Source organism: Python bivittatus, unplaced genomic scaffold (assembly GCF_059951505.1).
Source record: "Python bivittatus isolate LINGU-HERP-01145 unplaced genomic scaffold, Pbiv_v1 ctg000690_np1212, whole genome shotgun sequence".
NCBI lineage: Eukaryota > Metazoa > Chordata > Lepidosauria > Squamata > Pythonidae > Python > Python bivittatus.
Window position 1 is genome coordinate 282285 of NW_028277096.1, and position 14013 is coordinate 296297.

At 38.6% G+C, this 14013-nt stretch overlaps 1 long non-coding RNA gene across 1 annotated transcript; it reads left to right on the top strand.

The window, feature by feature from the left end:
- Nucleotides 1-91: 91 nt before the first annotated feature.
- On the top strand, nucleotides 92-12419 carry LOC112542102 (uncharacterized). Its single transcript, XR_003085969.2, has 3 exons — nucleotides 92-11433; nucleotides 11832-11955; nucleotides 12267-12419. It is a non-coding gene; the product is annotated as an uncharacterized LOC112542102 (long non-coding RNA).
- Nucleotides 12420-14013: the final 1594 nt, after the last annotated feature.

Here is a 14013-nt window from a genome sequence, read left to right on the forward strand (position 1 = left end):
TGCAGTATGTGAGGACCTATTACATTAACTGTATTGAATTGAATCAAATATAAAATCAAATGTCATTGTCCTATTGTTATACTTCTTTTTCTTGGACCCTAACCCAGGCTGGCCCTCAACCTGAAAAAAAATGTGTGCTACCTGGCCTTAAAATTAGGATCCTCAGTATACTGCCAGGTGATACCAACCTATCCATGGATATACATTGATGCCTACCAGGCTGCAAAAGATTGAAACCCAGCATTGTCTTTATTTCCCAGAATGCCTCAAGGCCTCAACAAGTCCCTATAACTTTTCTTAGAAAATGAACATGATGGATAGCTACAACTTAATGTGTTGGTTAGAACAGTGCTTCTTAAGCTGGGCAGCCACCTGATGCATAGAATTCAAATCCCAGATTTCCTCAGCCAGCATAGGCTGATTCTCCTGCACTGAAGCATGAAAAGGGTTTCTTTTCATATTTGTCTGAATAGCAGTGAGGCCTCCTGTCCCTATGCCCACCTTTAACCACCCCCACCCACAAACACTAAGGGGATGAAATCAGTGAAAGGAATCCATTACACTCTCTTGGCAATTTGCCTTCCACTCTGATTCCTATGCATAATTTTGTAAATCAAAACAAAAATCACACCACTTTGCCATTTTACCACTGGAGTTGAATAGTATGATCTCAGGTGTTGGGAGGCCACATATAGGCCACAGATTGCCTATCCCTCATGTCTGAGTTGGTAAAATATTCTCTTCCAGCTTTCTTCAATCGTCAGTGCTTCCTGGAATGGCCATCTCCCTACACAGCTTCTTAAAAGTTAAAATCTAATCTCCATCCAACTCCATGATAAGGAGTCATATACCCCTGACTCAAGTTACAAAGCATGCCCTGAAGCACTGAAATCCTCAAGGAAGTAATATTTATTATTACTAACACTAATGCTAACAAATGGTAACAGCTATTCAAGGTACCACAGTAGGATCCTGGAAAAAATAGTTAATGTATACTCTCAAATTTTCTGAGATAAGGTTGCCTACGATTTTCTTTAAAATGAACAATATATCATACAGTGATTCCTCTCCGCCTCCCACCTCCTCAGAAAGGACTTCATTTGGGCTACTATTTAACCTGCCATGGATCTACTGGGAATGAAAGACCTAAATTATGGCATTGTTCTTTTTGCAACTGAAGGTAAAACTAGACACCAGTGGAAGTTAAGTACCATTGTGGCTCTGTTTTGAGCTTCCTGACAGAGAAGTCTGGTCAGTGGCTTTGGCAAGCACCATACATGATATAGTCTTGGCTCATTAAATGAGATAGAATTCCAGACAAGAGTTGATCTTATTCTGAACTCCCCCATCTCCACATTATTCTCCTGTAGAGAATGAGCAAGCTGTATTCGCTTGGGCAGTCAAAGCAAGGCAAGGCAGGCAAGCCCCCTCCCAAGGTTCACCCACTACCAAAAAGCTTATTGAAGAAGTAGGGAGGGAGAGATTATCTCTGCAGCCCTGCCTTGCTGATAAAACATATCTGATAGCAGGTATACAAAGGAGATGACCCACAGCCCAAATAGTTGCTTGGGACTCCTAGCCTCACAAAGAAGGAGGGGAAAAGATGGGGCTTGCCCAGGCAAGCCTAGTAGGAGACCCCCTTTAGCTCTTCCCTTGCTGATTAAAGCCTTTGGGCTGAGATTAAGGAGAGAGAGAAGAGATGCCTATGAGATTAGGGGAGATGTGAGAGAGATCAGAGAAATGGAGTGGTTCTCTGTAGGAGGAAAGGGCAGCCCTGGAGGAGCACCCAGGTGCTGGAGAAGCACTCAGGAGACAAATATGGAGAAAGGCATTGCCCAGAGAGTGGAAGGCAACATGTCCAGTTTAATGGAGTAGTAAACTGCCCAGATCTGGTAAAGGCATAGCTAGGTTTCTATGGGAAAGGAAGTCCCAGGAGCAAGGTTAAGTTGCTCCAGAAGTTAACTGGAAATCTGCAGAAAGCAATATTTATCATGGTAACCATTGCATCACAGAGTAATAAGCTATAAAGCTTATGCACAATTTGTCATAAATCAATTTAAAAATGATTGAACAGTATTTCTCCCCTTTGGCTTTTTTGTTGTTTGTTTGTTTGTTTTGCTTTGTTAGAGAAAAAGGCTGCCTAAAGAAAAATAGCTCCAAAACGTGTTCTCATCTCCAGACCACCAAGACCTCCATGCAGGAAAGGCATTAAGAAGGGCTGACCCACAAGTAACTGGACTTCTTCTCTACTCCTGTTAAGCCATGCATACTCCAGAATACTGCAAAAGAGCCATTGTCCTCATATACCAAAAGGGGGGTTGGGCAGTATAGTTGTATTCCTGTTATACACGGTGTAGTTTGGCTCACCCAGTACGGGAATCCATAATGTGGCTTACTGTATTTGGTCTGGGCCTTGTATACTGTGTCAGTTAGCCAATATGGTTTATTCAAAAACCCTGGTTAAACAAAGTATGATTAGTGACTCCAGTCTATAACTGACCTCAGTTAGGATGAAGCATTCCACCTCCATCTTCTTGCTTGAGAAATTTCTGGCATAAGTATATCTATGGCAATATGTCATCTTTCCAAACATATTTTGGAAGTGCCTTTTTCCCCACCCCTGTTTGCCTATTTTATTTTTGCTAAATTGTACTTGGTCTCTAGAGGACCTGGATTATTCTCAAAATCAACTTTTAGAGATGAGTCAACTCTAACGCAATGTTCCAGAGCTCCTGTTCCCTATCCGCTCCCACAAAAAGGCAGTCGATATGTTTTCTATCAGCTCTTTGATGCCAAGCCCCAGAAGGAGGTGTGGAGGGTAAATTCCATGTCCCAACACCCTTTAAAAAAATATTGTTGCTTATTTTTTTATCACTGGGACTACTGTGGAACTGAGATAATGCTAACACAACTGACCAAGGTGACTTAAAAAAAAATAAAGGATCCCTTGGACAATTAAATAAATGTTTCCTGCCAACCTAATCATACTGGTTCCAACATTCCCAGGGCTTTTTAGACTTGTGACTGAATTTGTGGGCTCAGACACATTAAATCTGTTTTCTCTCCCCCCCCCCCCCAAACCGCAAGGCCTTTTGCTTCCTGACTCTAGGGTTGAGTCTTACTGAGGACAAAATAAAACTACACCAATTTCTCACCCATGAATCCCACTCTCTGCCTCTCAAAGGAAGCACTGTGGCTATGTTTTGAGAACACTTAAAACACTGAAGAATAGAAAGGAAATATGAAACATTTTCAGATATTGCTCACATGATTTAATAGAAGTGATGCTAGAGAAGGAAGCAATTGGAGGAAGAAAAGAGAAGCTATGGGGACATTGACTTCCCTTACATTAACATTGGAGGCAGAAGGGTCCATGGGGACCCATTGCTTAACTGCCTCTTTACTGTCCATAAAAAATTGTGCAAGGAATGGAGTAAGAATGCACATAATATTTAACAGGGGAACCTGAGGCTGCAGAGGAAGAAATAAGGTGACTTCATATACCAGCAATGGCATAATATTCATATACTCCAACCCTGCTGGATTAGACTTGGAGTTATTAGATCCATTCATATCCCCCTCTCCTCCCAAATAGAAACAATGTGCAAAAGTTGTACTGTATGATATTTTGTTGGTCACGATCCATAGAAAAATAAAAAAGAATTGGATGAGTGCATAATATCAATATATTTCAAATTATCTCCAACCTTTTAGGGAAAGCTAAAGGAAAGACTTGTCATCATGGAAAAACCACCATCTTCTGCTTGAATGCCTGATGGAATCTAGATTGTAGAAGCCTTAAGAACATCACAAAAATCTTTCCTGTTTTGAATGCTTTCAAACATTTATTCTAATTAAAATAAGCTGGCTTTTCAAATGATTGTGTATACTCCTCTGTGTCAGAAACACTTTGAAGGACATTCTTGGAATATTGAATAGAATCCAATTTATGTCCAAAATGTAAAACCCAAAAAGATCCTAATCAATTATAATCATGAAATGCTCACGGTTCATATCATGACTCACAATTCTGGTCAAAATCATACTGGTCAGCCAAGATCTGAGTAGCACCACCCTCCTTGTGGTCTTCCAAGCTGCTGCTGAACAGCACAATGTCTTGAACACTATAGGTGAACATAGCACAATGAACTGGGCCCTCCCCAGCACTAATGTATTTGTTATGCATTCAGAAGGTACAAAAATGAAACTAGAATTACTAACCAATCAATCTAGATTATTAAAATATGTTAGGCTAACAATATACAAAAGACCTGTATTTCAGTTAACAGAATTACTGGTTAACTTAGAGATTTTAAGCAGTTAAAGCTGTTAATAGACTAACATGGTGATCTTGGGCTACAATGGCCAAAACTCTAAGCTGATTGTAGGACTAATGTAAGATGTGTGGTAAAGCAAGCTTAAGAAAAGGAAGGTGAAGCAGTGGTTGCAGAGGATGAGTCTGTGAAGAAAAGAACATGCAGAGAAGACATTGACCTTGGATTAATTAAGAAAGGAAACAGAAAATGTGATATCTATCCTTGCCTGGCTTGGGTATAAAGGAAGGTGGCTTAGCTTCATTTGGATAAAGAGAGCAAAGAAAGAAAAAGGGGAGGGTTGATTTGTGGAGCAAGAATCCATATCTGACTGGCTGGATGGGTAAAGGCCATTTTTATCCTTTCCATGGGGAATTTAGAAAATTAAAACAAAAATGAGTTCTCCTGTGAAGATTTGAGAAATGATTAATAAGTGCTATAAGAAGAAAGGGAAGAAATCCAACCCCTCATCCTCTGTTTGCTTCCTGGCTGAGGGGATGGGAAAACTAAGAAGATCCTATAGCATAACAATAAGCAACAGGATCATTTAATGATTACTTAAACCAAAAGGCTCTGCTGAAATGATCAGGGCAGGCAAGTCAGCAGGACCAATAAATCCAATGTTTCAAGAGTTAGTTTATTTCTTTCACATTCAACATTGGGGAAAAATATAGGAGTTGTATCTATGTAGGCATAATTTCTGTTTCCCCATTGGCTTAAATAAGACGAGTTAAATCAGCATAGATTTTTTGGTGACTACTTACTATTTTGTTTATTTCCTTAACTGTGGAAAGGAATTGTCAAACATTCTTCTGCTGAATTTGCCGTAGTGTTACCATAATGTGACAATCAGGAATTATTTTTATTATTATACTACCATTTGGGTCCTCAAATTTGTTTGGGTCATTCCCTATTTCTACTAAAATTTGTTGGTCCAAGGGAATCATGGAAGAAATTGTTTGAAGGCATCTTACCTTTCTGCCAGACTGGGGTCCTTTTGCAAGCCATGTGTGTCTTGCACACATGTGTCTGTCAGCCTTCTTCTAGAGTATAATAGTACAAAAGATGATAGGAATGAGATGTTTCCTGCAAGCAGTGTTTTTGGCCTCATGGCCTGACCAGAACATTAAGGCTGAGCAAACACTGAAAAATTATGAGGTACAACTTAAGGAGGAGGGAGAAAATCAGGTAACAATAACAATCTTTAGTAAAAAGCCTGTCTCCTTTTGCCCAGGCTTCTTTGAATAGAGAAACACTTTACATAATCACTGAACACTCAGATTAGCCTAAATCGGTACTGGCTGCCCTTTGAAAAGTAAACTGCTTATGGTTTTGAAGATAAGCATCAACACTCTGGATTGTATTTAGCAATGAAATACAAGCAACTGAGCTTCTTAAACCCTGGCTTGTTCCCAGGGTTCCAATTCATGCTTCAGTTGTTGGAACAATGTTTCCAGTGTTCCAATTAATTACATTCAACCCTGGATACTAACAATTGGGAGCAGCTTTTGATGGAAGATTCACTTAAAATGCATTGCTGTAACTTAACCTGGAAATCATCAGGGCATGCAGAACTGGGCCCAGGCAATCTCGATCCAGGATAAGTCACAGTGGGCCCATGAAGGCATGGCATGATACTTAGTGAGGAAAATAGAGGCTCTAGACACAGGAAGGAGGGGAAAATTTATGTAATAATTATGACATGAAATTCATGTACCTCTATTCAAAATACACCAGTGCATACACACCCTCTGGTAACATCACAGTATATAGGTTGGTTGGTGATACCTGGAGTAGGGGAAGTAAGATCTAATGAGATCACATGAGATCAGTGTACAGACACCCTATGTTCTTTTGCTGATCATTCTTCTTATTTTTTTTTTTGTTTTAAATGAATGGCATGGTTTCAAAGTTTCAAGGTACAGTATTTTTATAGTAATGGAGAATCTGCCAACCATTAGGGTTCACATGAAAGCCTGAAAAACTGCCTTCTTCACCTTACCTGATCTGCATGGTGGGACTGAGAAAAAACAGAACATCTTTGCTGCTTGTATTCCTTTCAAGTACTTCTAATAAAAACTCTACAAGTGAGCGATGTGTGCTTCATGTCTGAAAGTCTTAGAAGGAAATACTTAGATGATTAATCATAATACAATTTGTGTCCAAATGTAAAACACAAAGAGGTCCTGATTAGCAATAGTCACATGACATAGGTGTGTTCTTGAACACTGGAATTGTGGGGTTCTGTCTGCTTGTAATGGCAAGCCTATACCAGCTTGCATTCTGGTTGCATCTCTACTTGGCATTGCTGTGAGAGGTTCAGTGTTTCTTTCGTATCCTAAGACCTCTTCCTAAGCAATTCTAGGAATATAAATATCCCAAATTTCAATTTAGAATGCCTAAAAATCTCTCTCTTTAGGAGGAGTGCAGCAGTCAGACTGAATTTAATCAACATCTCCAGAAGCTGTCTGGGAAAAGTGTTCTTCTTTGTCCTAGTCAAACTATAGCCAGTCAATATGTAGCCCATGCTGTGATTTCCTGCCTCCTGCCCCAACTTAACATAACTCTTCCTCAACTCTTCCTTTTTAGGTGAGAAGTATATATACAGTAGGCTGCAAACCAAAAGTTGATGGAATAATATGAATTTTATTTCTTATGCCTTGCTTTCTGGATAAGATATCAGAATAGCATTATGTATTTATTTCATATTATATTCTAAAACCCATATCAAAGAGATCAGCAAAGTGTTACGTGTTTATTTCAAAGTTATCTTGTGTAAGAAGTGAAACAGGCAGGATTGGGAGGACTTTCTTCATCAATGTACACATCTTATCTATGGAAAGTACATGGCATATGGACCAGTGCCTGAAAGATCACTAAGTGATGAGTTAAGAGAGAAAGGTGTATCTTTTCTAAATCACCCCTAAGAGAAGAGCTTTGGTATGGACCTACTAGGGGAAGGTGCTATACCCCAGCTGGCATAATCTGAGGAACTTCTGTTGCTGCCATTGATGAAGACAAGGGGCTCCCAGCAACTGAAGGGATATGAGATTTTGTCCTGTGTTTGCACTCCTGTGTGGCATGTTGTTCTGCCCTGCTTTATTGCCTTGTCCGGGGCTATTTCCCACCTACATTATGCCCTGAAGTCGAAGTTATTCTTTGCTATGCTTTGCTTAATGTGCCCTTTCAGCTTCTACCTCATTTCTGTGTTTATTACTTTTGAATCCACAAATATTCTGCCCACATTTTAGTTGTGGCAAAATACCAAAGAAGGCTGGCCTTTTCTTTTGTTGCAGCATGTGAAAAGTGTGAATGGAGTGAAGTGACAAGCATACCATGTCTTTCTACGGGGCATCTGAAGCTTCAAGGGGGAGAATGAGAAAGGTTTGTACATAATAACCATGGTGTGATATTCACAGTCTCCATCCAAATCTCCCGGAAGTTTGTGCCTTCAAAGTTCTCCAAAGACATGTATGATCTCCTTGAGCACTTTCCTATAAATGTTGACAAGCATATGGGAGAAGATAAAATCCTGTGGGAAAATATAAGTCAATTGTCTTGATGTTTAACAGTAGTCTCTGTTGTTGGGTGGCTGGGGCTTCCAGGGGTGGCTGCAGCTTCGCACTGCACTGTGGCTCAGGGGCTTCTTGCAGCCCCAGAGTCTCAGTGTGCCAAGAAGCTCCTGAGCTGCAGCACAGCGCAAAGCCCAGCCCAGCCCAGCCCAGCCCAGCCCAGCAGTATGGCACAAAGGGGCTTCCTGGCATGCTGTGGCTCTGGGGCTGCAAAAAGCCCCTGAGTTGCAGCACAGCACGAAGCTGCAGCCACCTCTGGAAGCCTCAGTCACCCCAGCAGTGTGGCACGAAGCCACAGCACCCCAGGAAGCCCCAGCCACTCCAGTCTACTCATAGCCGCAGTTGCCCCTGCCACCCTGTACTCCACTGCCCCACTTAATGACTGCATCACTTAGTGATGGACATTCCAATCCCAGTTGTGGTCATAAGTCAAGGACTACCTGTATAAGAGAAGATGAGAGGATTGTGGGAGTAAAGATTAAAGAAGAAACGTATAAGTTAAGAGCTTTTGCAGATGACTTGGTGTTGGTTCTGGAAGATTCTTTAAAGGGAATTGAAATATTAATGGGAAATCTAAAAGCATTTGGTACATTAGCAGGTTTTAAGATTAACAAAAAGAAGATGAAGATGTTAACAAATAACATGAAAATAGAGGATCAAACAGAATTGATGAATAAAATAGGGTTTTAAGATTAAGAAGAAAGTAAAATATCTGGGTATCACCATGGCAAATATGAATTGTATGTTATTTCAAAATAACTATGCTAAAACATGGAATGAAGTTTAAAAAGATATGTTAAGATAGAGAAACTACAAATGTCATTGCTGGGGAGAATTTTTGTGATAAAAATTAATGTCTTGCCTAGAATGATGTTTTTGTTTCAGACAATACTGTTTTGACAGCAGATCCACCATTTAAACAGTGGCAAAAGGATATATCTAAATTTGTGCGGCAGGGGAAAAAACACAAGTTAAATATAAGGTGTTACAAGATGCAAAAAAAAGAGGAGGATTGGGTTTTTCTTGATTTGAAATTGTATTTTGCAGCTTGCTGTTTGGTTGGGATGAAAGAGTGGGTACTGCTGAGAAATACAAGGCATTTGGAGGGAGAAGGATATGACCTCAGATTTTGGTGGCGTGGGTATCTGTGACACGATAAAGTTCAGGTTAATGTGGATTTAAAAAATCATTATGCTAGACGTGACATATTAAGAATATGGAATAGTTAAAACCCAAGTTGTGCCCAGAAACACCTTTTGGGGTCTCAGCACAAGAACCATTTACAGACAAGAAATGTAATTTTTTTACAGAAATCATAGGCAGACACAAATGGCTAACTTATTGTGAGATATTAGGATTTTGTCAAGGGGAATACAAAATAAAATCTAGAGAAGAACTGGTGGCAGAGGGATATAGTTGCCAATGGTTTTCTTATCTACATTTATTAGAAAGATTTAAAGTAGATGAAAGAGTTGATCGTTTAGAACATTGTAAGACTGAGTTTGAAACAGAACCATGTACAAATGATGAACATGTAACTGCTAAAGTCTATAAACTTTTATTGAAATGTGAAACAGAAGAAGAACAAATGACAGAATATATGATAAAGTGGGCTACAAATTTTGGTTATAATATCCAGATTGAACAATGGGAAAATATGTGGTTGAAAGGATTGAAATTTACATTGTATTATAATCTTAAAAAGAATTTTTTATAAAATGATGTATCATTGGTATATGACACCAGAGAAATTGTCTAGAATGTATAAAGGCACTTCAAATTTATGTTGGAAATGTGAACAAGAAGGGACATTTTATCATGCTATCTTTTTGATGTATAAAAAAGATAATTTTGGATTCAAATACATGCACTGATTCAGAGGTTTTTAAAGATTAATATACAATGGAGACCAGACGTCTTCCTCTTGGGACTGATGGACAAACAGTTGGAAAAAAAAGTCATGGAACAGTCATGTTTTTGTATATGATAATTGCAGTGAGATTATTGTATGCACAAAGATGGAAAGATTTGGCAATACCTACAATGGAGGAATGGTTGGTGAAGATGATGGAACTTGCCAAATTGACTTGTTTGATCGGAGAAAAGACAATATCTACATTTATTGCTGACTGGAAACCCTTTATGGACTTTTTGTGTAAAATAGAAAAAATGAACTTCTGATTTATGGTTCTGATGATTAGACAGGACTGGTTATAGAAAGAAGAGAGTCATGATGTAAGTTTAAAGAAAGAGGTAAATTTATAATTGTACTTAAAACTGCTGTAAAGAAGGCCACTTCTTTGTATCTTTTTTCTTTATTTTCTTTATTTTCTTTATTTTCTTTCTTTTCTTTCTTTTCTTTCTTTCTTTCTTTCTTTCTTTCTTTCTTTCTTTCTTTCTTTCTTTCTTTCTTTCTTTCTTACACCTTTAGCTTTCTCTTTGATTTCTTTCCTTTCTTTTTCTTCCTTACTTTATATTACCTTGTATTAGTTTTTACCTTCATTTTTAACACTTTATCCAGTATATAGTAAAGCTCCTCTTATTATAAGGAACAGATAGTAGGCTGACATCTTTGCAGCTAGGTAGTTGTCCGAATAATTGCAAGGATGCTCATATTTAGGGGGTGGGGAATTAATGCAGGAGAGAGAGGACCTGCCATTAGGAACTAGTCATTGAAAAATACCTGGGAAATACATTTAGCCTGATTTACCCATTGAGTAATAGACAGGTGTGCCTATGGCCCAAGATGAATATGAGGTGCCCTTTCATGTGCAGAGTGCTGAAGGCAGGCAGCCATAACCTAACTTCCCCTCACCTCTTCTCTCTCTCTTTTTTTTACATCCTCCTTGCCTACAGCCTGCATATGCTGCAATCCCTTTGAAACAGCCCTAACTTTTACTTACGTGTCTTCGTTTGCAGAGGAACAGTTTAATAATGTGTAAAAACTCAAAAACATCAGAAATGAACAAGGGCTGTGCTTTAAAGGATGTTATACTTATGGCTTTCCAAGCAAGCAAAAGTGCTTTGAGTTTCTAACCCTGGAAGCTGCTGAATGAGAGTGGCTGGCTATCTGCAAGGCACTCCTATCTATGAAGCATTGTCATAACCTAAGTTAGAAATGACATGGCCATGCAGAATTGTAACGAGGCAATCTTGGTCTATGAGTGTTATCTAGTGAAAGAATTACTGGACTATTTGACCATTCTTGCTTTGAGCAACAGTAATACATTCATAAGCACCCTGAGACTGGGAACCTAATCATTTTAAGGGAATTGTGATCTCTTCCAAATACCACCCAGTCAGTTAGAAAGACCAGCCAATCAACTATCATTCTATTTTGTACTTACTGACTTCACTGCCTTCCTAAACTTAAGAATATCTCCTGACAGGTTGAATAAAAGACAGAGTGCAACCTATTTTCTTCTATGCCTATTTTGGTGACTCTTGGACTAGGGAAGTGTCAGAAAGCTGCCTCTACTTCTTCATCACTATGAAACCCTGGAGCTTTCTCATTCTTCTCCTTGCCTTTCTGAACGTTGGAGACAAAGGTAAGTCAAGAGTCTCTTTCTGCCGTTCAAGATGACAACAATTAGTAAAGGTGATATAGGCTTTTCCTTATGAAGCACTAACTTTCAGACATTTGGACCCTATGAATTCAGATCCTAATGTTGAACAGTCTTTCTTTTCCCTAAAAGTCTGTTTTTCAAAGAATTATCCTAACAAAATACATTTTTCTCACTATGCCTCTGAAATGCATTTGCATATATTTCCCAAAGTGTAGAGATCCTAGATCTGCATTTGACCTGCTTTAGAAAAGATGCTTATTGTAGTAGCAAGAAGAAGAATATTGGAGTCTGTCATGGCCCTTACGCTTGCTGTAGAAGGTAAGATTCAGACTTGCTGCATTTCCTCAAACTGCATTACAGCTTTTATCTTCAATTTCTAGGTGAAGCAGAACAAATAAGGAATAGACTCTCCTGCCTTAAAGTCAATGGTGTTTGTCAAAAAATTTGTGACCGTACAAAGAAAACTATTGGAGTCTGTTATGATTCTTACCCTTGCTGTAAGAGGTAAGATTCAGATCCTTTACATATCCTCAGACTGCAACATCTAAAGCTTTATGTCATGGGATATGGGAATGGAATGGAATGGTGTGTCATGGGATAGACTAGGGAAAAATGATATTCCATCCCAAATCCCCTGGGAACATCACACCATACAAATTAGTGGGTCAGACTTGGAGGACAATGCACAGACTGATTGTGTTCTTTTCTGGTTCACATGATCTTAAAATAACATTTCAACAAAGGAAAAAAGAATGGGATGTTTGCATAGTATTAATGTATTTTCTAATAATAACAAATACCTTTCAAACTTTTAGGCGTGACTGCTCCCGATAATTTGAAGAACCACAATCATCTACTTGAATGACTTACAGTCATGGCAGGAGTCAAAACACCAGCAAAAAGATTTATGGTTTCTATGCATTTAAATATCTTTCCTAATAAATGTTGAGCAGCTTTGCAAACATTCAATCGTAAGCGTGTTTTGTGTTTGAAAGACTTTGAAGGAAGTTTTTGGATCAATAGCCATAATCCAACTCATTACCAAAATGCAAAACAGAAGGGCTGATCAACAGCAGACATACAATATAAATGTATTCTTGTATATTGGAGTTAATTGGATTATATCTGCTTCCAGTGCCCAGTCCTGATGCTAAACTGGACGATGGCTTTGTTCTCCTGATGTATATCTTCAGCGCATATTTAAAAAATGTAGTGATTTTGTCATGCCCTAAGAATTCTTTCTAGGCTGCTATAGGAATGTAAATGAAAATATAGTACAGGAATATAGATCCAAATTTCAATTTAAAAGACTTATAGTTCTCTTTTTTTAGGAGGAAATATACTACATTACACTGATATATCACTGCATGAAGGTTTAATCACCAGCACCAGAAGCTGGGAACAGAAAGACTTCTTTCTTAGTCCTTGTAAAACTATAGCCAGTGAAAATGTACATATTTTACTGACAATTTACTGACCACTGCCCTGACTTAATACAACTGTTAAAACAATTGATCTTCATGGAAGCGTTTTGGTAAACCTGTATAAATCAGCCATGTTGTGATTTCAACAGAAATTACCTGCATAGCCCTGTCTGAATTGCTCCTGTGTGTCACTCTTTCCCTCAATAATTCTATAAAATACTTCCAGTCAACTGTTAAAAAGCAAGGGTAAATGGTTAAGATGTACAAGACATTGTTGATCTGTTTCATGACTGGATCATCAGCTGTTCAAACTCCTCTTGTGTTATTCTGTTAGTGGGACAGCTTAGTTCCAGAAGTGGAAACAACAGGTGCTCCACTTTTTTATTATTTTGTATGAAAAAAGTGATATGTACCCAACATTTTTTGTTCTTTTATTAGAATGGAAATTAGACAGTTCACAAGGAGATTTCTTGTGAGGGGTGAATGTAATGGCTATGCAAGGAACCCTCAACTCATTTCAGTCAGTCCGATCTTCAGCGATAAAAGAAGCCCATCTGTCCTTGTGTCAGTCTGGAGGTTGGCATTCTGACTCATTCCAACTATGCTGAATGAATCAGGAGAAAACAGAGCAATGGTTCTTATCATCTGTCATTGAAAATAAATAAATAAATTCATGACTATATTTTTTTGTTCTTCATTAGAATGGAATGAAATGCTAAACTGTTAGAAAGTATTGCAATGCTTTAAAAACTACCCTCCTTTATGTTAATAAACATGGTCTTTCAATTTTTGTACAGGGAAAAGGTTGTCAGAATGAGGGACAACCTTTTGTGAAGAGATGATTTGCCTGGCAGGTTTTGGCATGAGGAAAAAATAAGGGTTTCATTTGCTCATTTCTCCATAAAACTTATTCTTCAAGGCAGCCAGGGAGATAAGAAAGTCCTAACACTACTTAGATCTTGTAAGAATGGGAGGTGAGGAAAGGTGAGGTGACCATGTAGTTTCATTATGGATTCTCCTTCAAGGTCTTTCCATTCTTCCATCAACTCTGTGACTGAGACTACTGTTATTTCCTGTGGCTAATTTTGGGTTGGTGGGTGCTGATCTCTGATTCAGCAAGGTTGGAAGGCCCTTGAGA